At 41.9% G+C, this 12156-nt stretch overlaps 1 protein-coding gene across 1 annotated transcript in view; it reads left to right on the top strand.

Moving 5' to 3' along the window:
• The window catches only part of PCNX2 (pecanex 2), a 293441-nt gene that overhangs the window by 179589 nt on the left and 101696 nt on the right, over positions 1-12156 (top strand). The gene's annotated exons all lie outside the window — the stretch shown is intronic.

Genomic DNA, 12156 nt, shown 5'->3' with positions numbered 1-12156 from the left:
GCAATGAGAAACCCTAGTCACAATTCAGGCAAATATACGGGGATGGACTCTAATGTCTAACGTAGCGGCAGGGAAGAAATCCTCTGGATACTCGCCTGAGCGTGTTCTGAACACCTCAAAAAGCCAAGGTTTGTAAGCAGAAATGAAAAAGGATTCAGAGCAATTCTTGGTGAATAAACCCTGACACACCAACTCACTGGCAACTGCAGGCTTCCACCCTGAGCTCGACTCAACCAACCCCGCTTTTGGTTAATATTTTTTGAATTTTAAGATCTTTTTTCCGCCGAACTTCATTTTTTTTTACTTCTTTTTGAATCAGTTCTGTTAATTTTTTTTCTTTATTACTTCTGCTTTCCTTCTACCTTTCTCTCTGCTTGTTTTAGGTCACAAAATCGCAGAACTCTCGTATTGTCCTACAGATGCCCCATGAGTAATTATGGTCACCCCATCGGGCATGCGCATTTCCTCTTATAACTCTGGCTGAACACTGAGTTTTCAGTTGCCAGGAGTCCCTCCTTGTGTCATTTGTCACTTGCTCTGGGCTATGCTTCTGCTGCATACATCGTATTCGAGAACCCTCGCCTTGGTCCTTTTCCCACAAACATTTCTTCTCTCTTTGAGTTCTGTTTGGTCTTGATAAATTTATCCCAGTTCTCTGATGGTTCATATAACAGGCTTCATATTCTGTTTTCCTTCATTATGTATGAATTTCCTTTATGTCACATAATAGATGTAAAACTGTATCCTATGATCTTTGAAACATTTATGAAGTTATAAATAATTTTACCACTTGCAGGGGGTACGAGCTTATTATCAGATGCCAAAGGTGTTTGGATATATTGAATTCCTGACTCTGGCATTATTTATATTTTGACATGGTGATTTTTATATCCCTTTCCGAACCTCAGTTTCTGACAAAATTGAAAAATAGGGGTGGCACTCTCACCTGGGTGTTGAGAGGAGTAGTTAATACAGCTCTAAAGGAAGTCTGTAAGGGGAATGCGCTTTCCAAATCCAAGGCAGAATTTGTGGAGCCATTGTCAGGAGTGAAACAGAAGTTACACACCGTTTCGTGTGGGAAGGAGTGTGGCTAGTTGTCCACACTGAACTCCATCGTGTCCTGTAAAGTTAGAGGCCCCTGGTGAACAGAAGCATGGTGGAGAGGTGGGAGGGTCTTGCTTAGGAGAACGGTTCCTAAGTGATTATACATTTGCAGCAGGATGAGTGAGTTTCATTTCCAGGAGCACAGGCGGCCTTTCCCCGCTGCCACTGGTGCCATCCTGTGCGTGATGAGGAGGGTGGGACCTGGGACCTGACGGGACAGCAGTCTGAAGCTAAGGCATTTGACTTTCACTTGCCATAATCTTTTTGAAGTACGGGTTCAAACACTAATAATTTCAGACACAGCTGCAGTAGCCGCGTTCCTGTTCTCTGTAATTGAGGGAGGATTAGCCCATATAATTGGAATAGTTTGCTTTTAGGTTGGGGAAAAGTACAAAAGCGAGAAACATCAGCGTACGATCTAGTGAGTCAGTTTTGACAGGTCCCTAATTCCGTGCTCACTCTTGATCTTGAGAGAGCTGGGAACAGTACATTTTCTGAAATGAGAAACAGAATAAAAATATGTAGTTAAAGAGACAGCATTTGAGATCTTCCTGAAAAAAAAAAAAAAAAGCCAATAGAAATTAGTGACATGAGGGGCGCCTGGGTGGCACAGCGGTTAAGCGTCTGCCTTCAGCTCAGGGCGTGATCCCGGCGTTACGGGATCGAGCCCCACATCAGGCTCCTCTGCTATGAGCCTGCTTCTTCCTCTCCCACTCCCCCTGCTTGTGTTCCCTCTCTCGCTGGCTGTCTCTATCTCTGTCAAATAAATAAATAAAATCTTAAAAAAAAAAAGAAATTAGTGACATGAGATGGTGGAGGCGATGAGGGGACCCACAGTTAATGTTTCCTGTAAATATTCTGCTTGCAAATCCCAGCTGACGCTTCCTGTTCTTTCTTGTCATTTAAATATATCTTTTAAAAAAATTGTCTCTATTCATGCATTTCCTAGAAACCCTTTATATTGTTCTTACTGGCCATAGCGCTCCCCAAGGTTATTCATTGCACAGTATGAAATTTTATTTGTCCCATAGTCTCACCAAAGTCCCACAGGTGATGTGTCCTCCCATCTGATCAGTGCAGACATCTCCACGCCCTTCCCCAGCCCGGCTCCCATTCTGCCTGAGAGTCACTGTTAGCTGGACAGCCCACCCCGCAGGAGGGCCCTGCAAGATTAATGAAGAGACACAGAAAGGGCATCCAGTTTCCTTGTAAGAAAGGAGCTGCATGAATATTGGACTCATTATTGTTCTAAGTCAGCGGCCCCTAGTCCTTCAGGCGTTCTGAGTAAAAAGAAAGGGGAGGCTGGGTTAGAGAGGTGATCTCCAGAGTGAGATCACGGCACCAGGAGGCCACAGAAGGCTTCCAGAGGGCCCTTCCAGAGTATGCTGCACGGTACTCTCTGCTTCCCTGAACTCCTGAGTCCCCCGAGGTGGGAAGGTGGATGCTGGCTATTCTCTGCAGTCTGCCAGACCTCGTGGAAAATGGGACACAATGAGTTCCAGGGCCAGAGCCTGGTGGGAAAGGATTAGCACCGCCCATGCATCCACGTGGAGGGTGAGACATTCACAGTGATGGCTTCCTGGGCTCCTGGGGAGTGGCCAGAGGGGAAGAAGGCTGCCCTTCCCCTCCCCTGCTTATCCAGTCCTGAGCTGTGTGACATTCTGGGCACACACCCTTTGAGAAGTCAGGCCATCGTCCCTCACTTCCTCGTTTTCTCAATCCCTTCCTCCTTTCTATTCTGCCCCATCAGTCAGCCTTCTCTTTCAGGAATTAACTACTGTAATTAATTTGTCACATTTCCGTTGTGTCTAGGTCCTGGGGTGGGGGGAGGGGTGCATGCTCCAGGTGCAGATGTGTTTGTGACAGGAACAAAGATGACAAAACTGCTTTCTTGCTCTCCACTGGTCTTGAAAAATTTCCTAGAAACCATTCCTGCCTTGACATTTTTAGTAATGTTTAGTTGTAGAGGCAGGACTTGAAAAAAATCCTGCCAGAGGGTAATTCTGCCAGGCTTTCCAGAATGTGTTAAGTCTGAAATCCCACAGGCCATTGGTGCAACATGGGGGCTAGCTCTCTCACCATCTAGCAAGAGAACATTAATGGGTGAAGCTGTTTTTCTACAAAGCTGTATGAATAATCACTACGGAGCCATGATGTGTGGCTATGTTAGAGATGACTGCAATTAGCATTCAAATGTTTTGAAGTCAGAGTTTCCAAATGGCATTTTCTTATTTTCTGTATAGAGGTACAAAGTCTTGCATTAAAACTGAACCCCTTGTTTGGGAATGCACGATTTTACAGAGGCGTTTGTTCAAAATAGTTTGTTCAACGGAGTAATTGTTCGGTTATCTTGCATCCCTTAAGTGCCAGACATTGTATTAGACCCAAAGGTTACCGATGATCTGAATGATAGGGCATCCTTATTTGGGGCATTCCAAGTGTCAGGCACTATTGTCAGCGTTCTACACATAATTGACATGCTTCGTACTCACCGCAGCTCCGTGGTCCGGTGCTCTTCAGGGTACAGAGGAGGAAACAGAGGCACAGAATTTAAGTTAATTGCCCAAAGATCTCATAGTTATAAAATGGTAGCACAGGATTTTTCTCCAAGGCTGTCCTTTGTGACACTGCCTCCTGCACTTGGGGACTCCAGAAGGAAGGCACAAAGATAAGGAGATAATTACAATAAAGTGTGATAAATGGGGCGCCTGGGTGGCTCAGTCGGTTGGACATCTGCCTTCGGCTCAGGTCATGATCCCAGGGTCCTGGGATGGAGTCCCACATCAGGCTCCCTGCCCAGCGGGGAGTCTGCTTCTCCCCCTCCCTCTACCCCTCCCCACTGCACTCCTGCTCTCTCTCTCTCACTCTGTCTCTCTCTTTTTCTCTCTCATAAATAAATAAATAGTGATAAGGAAGGTGACCATGGCAGAGGATTTCAAGAGGGCACATAAAAACGGTACCCAGTCCCACCCAGGAGAATGCAAAACAGTGATGCTTATGACCTGGAGCTTTGAAGAGGGAGGGAGTGGGTAAAGGAAAACAGGGAAAAACAGGGAAAAGTGAGCTGTGCCAGGGGAACTGCCTGTGCAAAGTCACAGAAGCAAGAGAGTTGGGCACGTTCCGGGAGCCGTAAGTCCCTTGGCAAGTGTGAAGACATGGTGGGGAGAGTGGGGAGGGATAAAGCAGCAGGTGTCTAAGTCAGATCGCAAAGGGCTGAGCAGGCCATGCTTCAGGGTTTGGATTTCGTTCCTTCTTTGGCTGAAGGTTGTTAAGTGAGGAGTAACAGGCTCAGAAATGCATTTTAGAAACATCGCTTTGTGAGAGCTGGAGTCTTGGAAATTGGGTAGGAGAGGAACGCGTTCATGCAGGCGACTCCTAATGAGAGCTTGAACTGCAGTGGCAGAAGTGAGACAGAGAAGGGGACAATTCTGGGAGGAGTCCGGGAGGTGGAGCTGAGCAATCTAGTGACCAGTGGGACGCTGGGGAAATGGACTGCGGGAGGAAGAGCCGCAGCTGGGAGCTCTCAGATGGCTCCTCTAGTAACTAGTGCTGCCACTAACAAGGGGCGAAAACGACAACTGGGGGGAAAGAATGTTGGTTCTAGACCTGCTGAATTGTGGAATGAGAAGCAATGAGGACCAAAAGTAATGACCTTGGGATCGGGATTTGTTCCCATTTAAATATTTTAATTTGCATAAGCAATGCATAAATATATGCTCATTATAATAAAATTAGAAAAACAATGGAAAAATACAGATAATGTCTATCTTATACACATTCCTCACTTCTTAACCCCCTCCTCTCCCTAATGATAACCATGGTAAACATTTCAGAATAATTCCTTCCATTCTGTTTTCCTCCAAATTCACACACACACACACACACACACACACACACACACACTTCAATAGAATCATTCTTTACACATTTTTTACTTCCCTCTGTTGCTTAAAATACATTTCGGAGAACTTCCATGACTGTACATCTAATGTGGCCTCCTCCTTTGGATGCCTGCATGTCATGATTTCATTTGTTATTCCCCTACTAATGAACATTTAGTTTGTTTACAGATTTTTTTTTCTGTGGTAGCTGGGATTTCTGTGTTCATGAATTCCAGAAATCTACATGGCTTAATGAAAAAAGAGATTTTAATAGTTCACATAACTGATTGGATGATCCAGAGGCTTAAATGACGGCACTGAAATTCTGTTTTTAGTTCTCCTGCCCATCCACATGCTGGCTATCCTTTTCTCCTCTGTCGGCTTCATCCTTAGATCGGCTCTGTCCACATGGTGTAATCATGGTCACTAGCAGTTCTAGAGTCATAGCATTCTTACACCTAATAATCCCAGAAAGAAGAGAAAACATCTTTCCTAATAGCTTCAGCCAATGTTCTGGGGGTGAGTCCCTTGACTCCTTTGGTGTCATGTGTTCATTCATGAACCAGGGATAATGGCCAGAGGTAATGAAGCCTAGACTTCTTGCCCCTCCTTGAGTCCTAACCAGACTTAGTCTGAGAGTCAGGGAGGGAAGAAAGAGAAGCTAGGCAAGCAGTGTCTGATGCTACTGCATCCAACCACACAAAGATCAAAACACACTGAGAGTGTCAGAAATGTCGACTCCCATGATGGGAATTGCTGGGGCGATAGCCTATACATGGAAGAGTCTCAATAGAGAATCCTTCGAAAAGATTTACATTCCTTCCAACAGGGTTGACCAGCATTTAAGAAATAGGTTGGAGAAGTGACTCTGGAAAAAAGATAAAGTACAGCATAATGGTAAGCAAGTAAGGAAATGGGACTTGTCAGGTTTATTGATCTTTTTCATAACTCTGGAATCTTTAGCAAGGCCATCTCACGGTTTCCTCTCCACTAGACAAGACTCCCATAATAACATCAACCCATAAGGCCTGGGGTGTTCTTTATTCCCTACAATGTTCCGTCTTCAAGGAAATGAAGTCTGCTGTGATAAAGCTTTCAAATACTCTGCAACTCTCTATAGAAAATCTATCTGGATCACCTACTAGCATCCCAGTTATCATTTAAAAGTATAGATGAGGAAGAAATGGTAAGAGAGAAAATGAGAATGGGAATGAGTGGGAAGAAGGATCACAGTCCAGTAGAACCTTTAAATTCAACTAAATTTGGCAGGTGGTTGGTTGGCTAACTGAAAACCTTAAGCAGGAAATTATAATAAATGATACCTACATGCCTATCTGGTAATTTTATAATAGCATAAAATGTATATGTGGACTCTTATTACCGGTCTTTTATTTTTTTTATTTTTATTTTTTTATAATAGTATTTTTATTATATTATGTTAATCACCATACAGTACATCCCTAGTTTTTGATGTAAAGTTCCATGATTCATTAGTTGCATATAACACCCAGTGCACCATGCAATACGTGCCCTCCTTACTACCCATCACCGGTCTATCCCAATCCCCCACCCCCTCCCCTCTGAAGCCCTCAGTTTGTTTCCCAGAGTCCATAGTCTCTCATGGTTCATTCCCCCTTCTGTTTACCCCCCCCCCCTTCTCCTTTCCTTTCTTCTCCTACCGATCTTCCTACTTCTTATGTTCCATAAATGAGTGAAACCATAGGATAATTGTCTTTTAAAGCCTTTTCTTTAAGTAGGAATCTACAGAATGAGGATTATTTGGTCTTATTCCATGAACCATGCCCATTATGTGTTTTCTAGGGTGTTCCATTCCCGTTTCTGATTTTTAAAATTCTACGTGAAGAGAGAAGTGAAAGTTACCCGTGAAACAGTCTGAGAGTAGTTCACATTTTCTTTGTTCCCAAATCTCTTCTCATTCATACCCAAGTCCACAACCGTGTTTTTTTGTTTTGTTTTGTTTTTTAAAGATTTTATTTATTTATTCGACAGAGAGAGACAGCCAGAGAGAGGGAACACAAGAAGGGGGAGTGGGAGAGGAAGAAGCAGGCTCCCAGCGGAGGAGCCTGATGTGGGGCTCGATCCCAGAACGCTGGGATCACGCCCTGAGCCGAAGGCAGACACTTAACAACTGAGCCACCCAGGCGCCCCCACAACTGTGTTTTTAGAGACGTCTCCTGAAGTCACCAGCATTCAGCTTTGCTGTGATAGAAACACCCGTCTTCCGTCTGTACTCATATTGTTTATACTCATGTTGCATCAGTTTATGCAATATTCAATTGAGTAAAGAATCATTATACCAACAGGTAGAACTGATGCAGACAGTTTGGGCAACCAGCATAAGCACCTCCTGTTAAGCATTCAACTCAAGCGGTGGAATTGATCGGTAGCGTAGAAATGAATTAAAAAATATCTTCCTGGCCTAAAAGAATATCTTACTGGCCTTCAGTATTCACTGGGTTGTGGGACTCGTCAATAAGATTTACAGTGCAAATATAAATATCAATCAATCTGAAAGTTATTTAGGTGGATTTTATTATTTCTTTAATTATTTATTTGAGAGACAGAGAGTAAGCACACACACACATGCAAGTCGGGGTGGGGAGGGGCAGAGGAAGAGGGAGAGAGAGAATCTTAAGTAGGCTCCCTGCCCATTGCGGAGTCCAACATGGAGCTTGATCTCATGACCCTGAGATCATGACCTGAGGAAAACCAAGAGTTGGATGCTTAACCCACTTGCCAATCAGGCACCCCAATTAGGTGTATTTTTAAAAGAAAGTGTCTCCTTCGGTAAGATAAGTAGGGGAGAATTAGATTTGCTTGGACGTCATCAGTGCTCTGAGAGGTGCTGTGCCCGAAGGAAGGGGGCATGCAGGGCCTCATCACACGATGTGGAGAGCATAATTCTGCAATTATTACTTAGCATCTCCTAGGGTCTGCTGCTTGAGGAACGGAAGTGTTTCGGCAGAAATGCCCTTGTAGGGCTTAGTCCTGCGGGGAGATGGAATAGCTACAAACAGCAGAATTAAGTTTCCTCTTCAAGCACCTAAAATTCGGATTGCTTTGTTTGCTCCTTACTCAGAGATCAACCTTTGAAAATATACCCGGTATCTTTCAGTTTTCACCACCTGCTGCCGCCACTTTCATGCCAACCTCCCCGTCCCTCCCCTACGTTTCGGCTGTATCCTTCCAACAGGCCTACCTGCCTTCACCGCGACTCCTCCGGCCTGTTCTCAACGGAGGGGCCAGATGGGTTTGTTTTATATAAACTTATTTTGGAATAATTTTAGAGTCCTGGAGAAGATGTAAAGATAGCACGGAGTTCCCCTACTCTGTTTCCACTATTACTCACGTTTTATATTTGTATACTACATTTGTCCCAGTTAAGGAACCAAAGTTGATCTGTTGTTATCCACGAAAGTCAATCAGATTTCCTTAGTTTTTCTATAACGTCCTTTTTCAGTGCCACCCAGAATACCATACTGCATTTAGTGTCTTGTTTCCTTAGGCTCCTCTTGGTGGTGATCGTTCTGTTGTTTTTGAAGTTAACAGTTCTGAGGAGTACTGGTCAGGTATATTTAAGGTATCTCTCTGTTAGAGTCTGTGCGATGCTTTTCTGTTGCTAAGACTGGAGTGAAGGTTTGGGGAAGGAGGATGACAGAGGTACCGTGCCATTCTTATCGCATCATATCAAGGATTCATGCCAGCCGCATGCCTTATCACTGTTGATGTTGACTTTCACCACCGGGCTGAGGTTTTTTCACTGTAAAGTTATCCTTTTGTGAATCTTTCTAGATTGTATTCTTTGGAGCAAAAACCACTATGTGTAGTCCACACTTAAAGAGTTGGACGTTATGTTCTACTTCCTTAATGGGAATGCAAGCAATGATAAATTATTTGATTTATTTTAAAAATTATTTGATTTTTCTGCATATGAGATTTGTCTATTTGTCCATCATCTATCTACCTAGTTTTGATATCAGTATAGACTCGTAGATACTTATTTCACATGTTGGTTAATAATACAATATTACTTTGCTCATCTTGTTGCTCTTTTGGTTACTTGGAGCTCTTTCCGTTGGTTTTTGTGTCCCTCTGACATAGCCCTATTGTGTGCGTGTGTGTGTGTGTTAGCATTTTCTTACCTCCTGGTACTATATGATGTTCTAGGTGTGCATATTTCCTGCCCCAGTCCTAAAATTTGCCATTTCTCCAAGGGAGTCCTTCCTTTTATTAGGGAATGGTACTTAGAAACCAAAATCTGGACTTGAGGTGTGTTCTTGATATTTGAGTGTCATTGATTCCAGGCACTCTCAGCCAACAGCGCAAGGAAATATATGTGTGTATACTCATGAATATACACATATCTAGAGACAATTCTCTATGTGACCCCCTGTATCTACATTAAGCTAAACACGAGTTCATACTGATATCTCCAAGTCGAATCCATGACCACAGGGATCATTCTGGCCAATTCCCCTTGCTTACTGTTACTTCCCACTCCATCAGTGAGAAACCTGGCTTCTACCATCTGTCATCCATTTACCTAACTGTTCACTTCTAGTGTGCTTGTGTAGTAGTTTCATAATAGTTAACCTGCACGCCATGGGAAACAACCGTATCAACTAGAGCACAGTTCTCATATGCGGTGCTGTTCCTTTTTGCCTGTAGTTTCACAGATTTCACTCATTTTCAGAGTTACCTGAGTCAGCACCTTCTTCCTCCACCTCCCTTAGTGAGGTTATCTCATATATTTATACGACAGCTACATTGCATTCCACTTGGGGATCCCCCAATCTCCTAGAAGATTTTTTAAAAATTGGCATACATTACATTTTCTCACAATACACATTTCTATGGAATTTAACAAATGTATAGTGTCATGCATATATTATTAGAGTATCTTACAAAATAGTTTGTTTGCCCTAAAAAATCCCCTGTGCTTCATCTATTCAATCCTTCCCTTCCGTTCCCCAAACTCTGGCAGCACGTCATGTATTTATTTACCATTGCTTTTGTTCTGTCTGTTCCGGCATGTCATGTAATTGGAATCATATACCTTTTCGGATGGGCTTCTTCCACTTAGCGATATACATGAACGATTTTATCTGTGTCTTTGCATGGCTCTGGCTTGATAGCTCATTCCTTTTTATCACTGAATAGTATTCCGTTGTATAGATGTTTATCCATTTACCTACTGAAAGAAATCTTGGTGGTTTTTAGTTTTTAGTGATTATGAATAAAGCTGCTATGAACATTTGTCTTCAGGTGTTGGGTAGATGTAATTTTCGATCAGGTCAGATAAATACCTGATTGCTAAATTGTAGGATAAAAGTAAGTTTAGTTTTGTAAAACACCGCCATATGACCTTCCAAAGTGCTCTCTACTGTTCCGCATTGTTGCCACAATGAATGAGAGTTCCTCTTGTTCCTTCACCTCACCAACAATTTAGGCTGTCAGTTTTTTGGATTTTAGCAATTCTAGTAGATATTTTTTGTGCTATCTCATTTTAATTTTCATTTCCCTAAAGACAAATGATGATGGTATTGTCATATACTTATTTGCTGACTGTATATCTTCTTTATTGAAGTGTACAGATTTTTCTGCCCATTTTTAAATTTGTTTATTTTCTTATTGCTAAGTGTTTTTTTGCATAGTGTGGATACATGTCTTTTATTAGTTCTGTGCTTTCTAGGCTTGTCTTTTAATTCTACTAATCGTGTATTTTTTAGATCTGCTGTGGTGTTTGGCTGGAGTAGAGAGGTTATTTGTTGAATTTTTTCTGTCCTGCTAGGCTGCCCTTTTTCTGGTCATTGGACTAGAGAAAGCAGACTTTGTTTTTATTTTAATTGTGGATTTTTTTGGTCTATGCTTCTTGCCATTTCTGAGTTGCTGGCTTGCTTAGCTCTAAATCTGTGAAATACATGGTCAAAAGAAAATCCAGGGAACTCACTACCATTGCTTTCCCCAGATCCCAGGGTCTTTAGCTGGTCTCCCCTTTTCTCTCCAACTTCCAGAGTTTTCTTAGGTTTATTTAATAAATCATTTCCAACATTTTCAGTTGTATTTAACAGGAGCAGTAGGGAAAGATGTGTTCTTCCTGTTCTCTAAAGCAGAAGCCTGCAATGTACATTTTAAGCTCCTCTAAATCCATCATCAAAAGACACTATATTGCTTCACTTTCTAACCCAAGTACCTTTTATCAGAGTATTTTCAGTTTCTCCCTCCTATTCCTTCTGACATTGATGTTACTCATATCTTTATCTATATTTTAAAAACACCCAATACATCATTCCTATTATTTCTTTAAACAAAAGGTTATATTTTGTATCAATCGAAAATAAGAATAATAAAATATTTTCTTTTACCTTCACTTATGCTTTTCTGATGCTATTTCTTTATATAGATTTAAGTTTCTGACCTGTATCATTTTCCTTGGGCATCTTGAAGAACTTTTAACCTTTCTTGCAGGGAAGTCAGCTGGTAATGGATTTCCTCAGTTTTTATCTACAAAATCTTTAATTTTTTTTTCCCTTCAATTTTGGAGAATAATTTTGTAGGCTGTAGAGTTCCAGGGTAGCAGGGTTTTTTCTGTCGACACTTGAATAAATAGTTCACTCCACTTTCTCCAGGCTTGCATAATTTCTAATGAGAAATCTGCTCCAATTTCTTTGTTCTTCTATATGTAAGGTGTTTTTCCTTCTGAATTTCAAGATTTTTTTTCTTTTTTGGCTTTCTGAAGCCTGAATATGACATGCCTAGGTGTGTGTGTGTGTGTGTGTGTGTGTGTGTGTGTGTGTGTTCGATCTTGCTTGGTGCTCTCAGTTTTCTGGGTTTGTGTTTCCATGTCTGTCATTAATTTTGAAAGTTCTTGGCTGTTATTTAAATATATCTTCTGCTTTTTCCTCTTTCTCTGGTATTGTACTTATGCATATGTGACACCTTTCCTTATTGTCCTATAGTTCTTGGATATTTTGGTTTTGGGTTTTTTGTTTTGTTTTGTTTTGTTTTTTCTGTCCCCATTTCAGAGAAATTTCTACCGACATGTTTTCAAACTCACTGATTCTTTGCTTGAACATTTCCTGTCTATTGATGAGCCCAATAAAGGCATTCCTTGTTGCTGGTACAGTGTTTTATTTCTAACATTTTCTTT

This window comes from Ursus americanus, chromosome 6, assembly GCF_024610735.1.
Source record: "Ursus americanus isolate L20-20 chromosome 6, mUrsAme1.1.p, whole genome shotgun sequence".
Classification (NCBI taxonomy): Eukaryota; Metazoa; Chordata; class Mammalia; order Carnivora; family Ursidae; genus Ursus; species Ursus americanus.
Note: the sequence above shows the minus strand (reverse complement) of the source record. Positions and strands in the feature narration are given on the sequence as shown.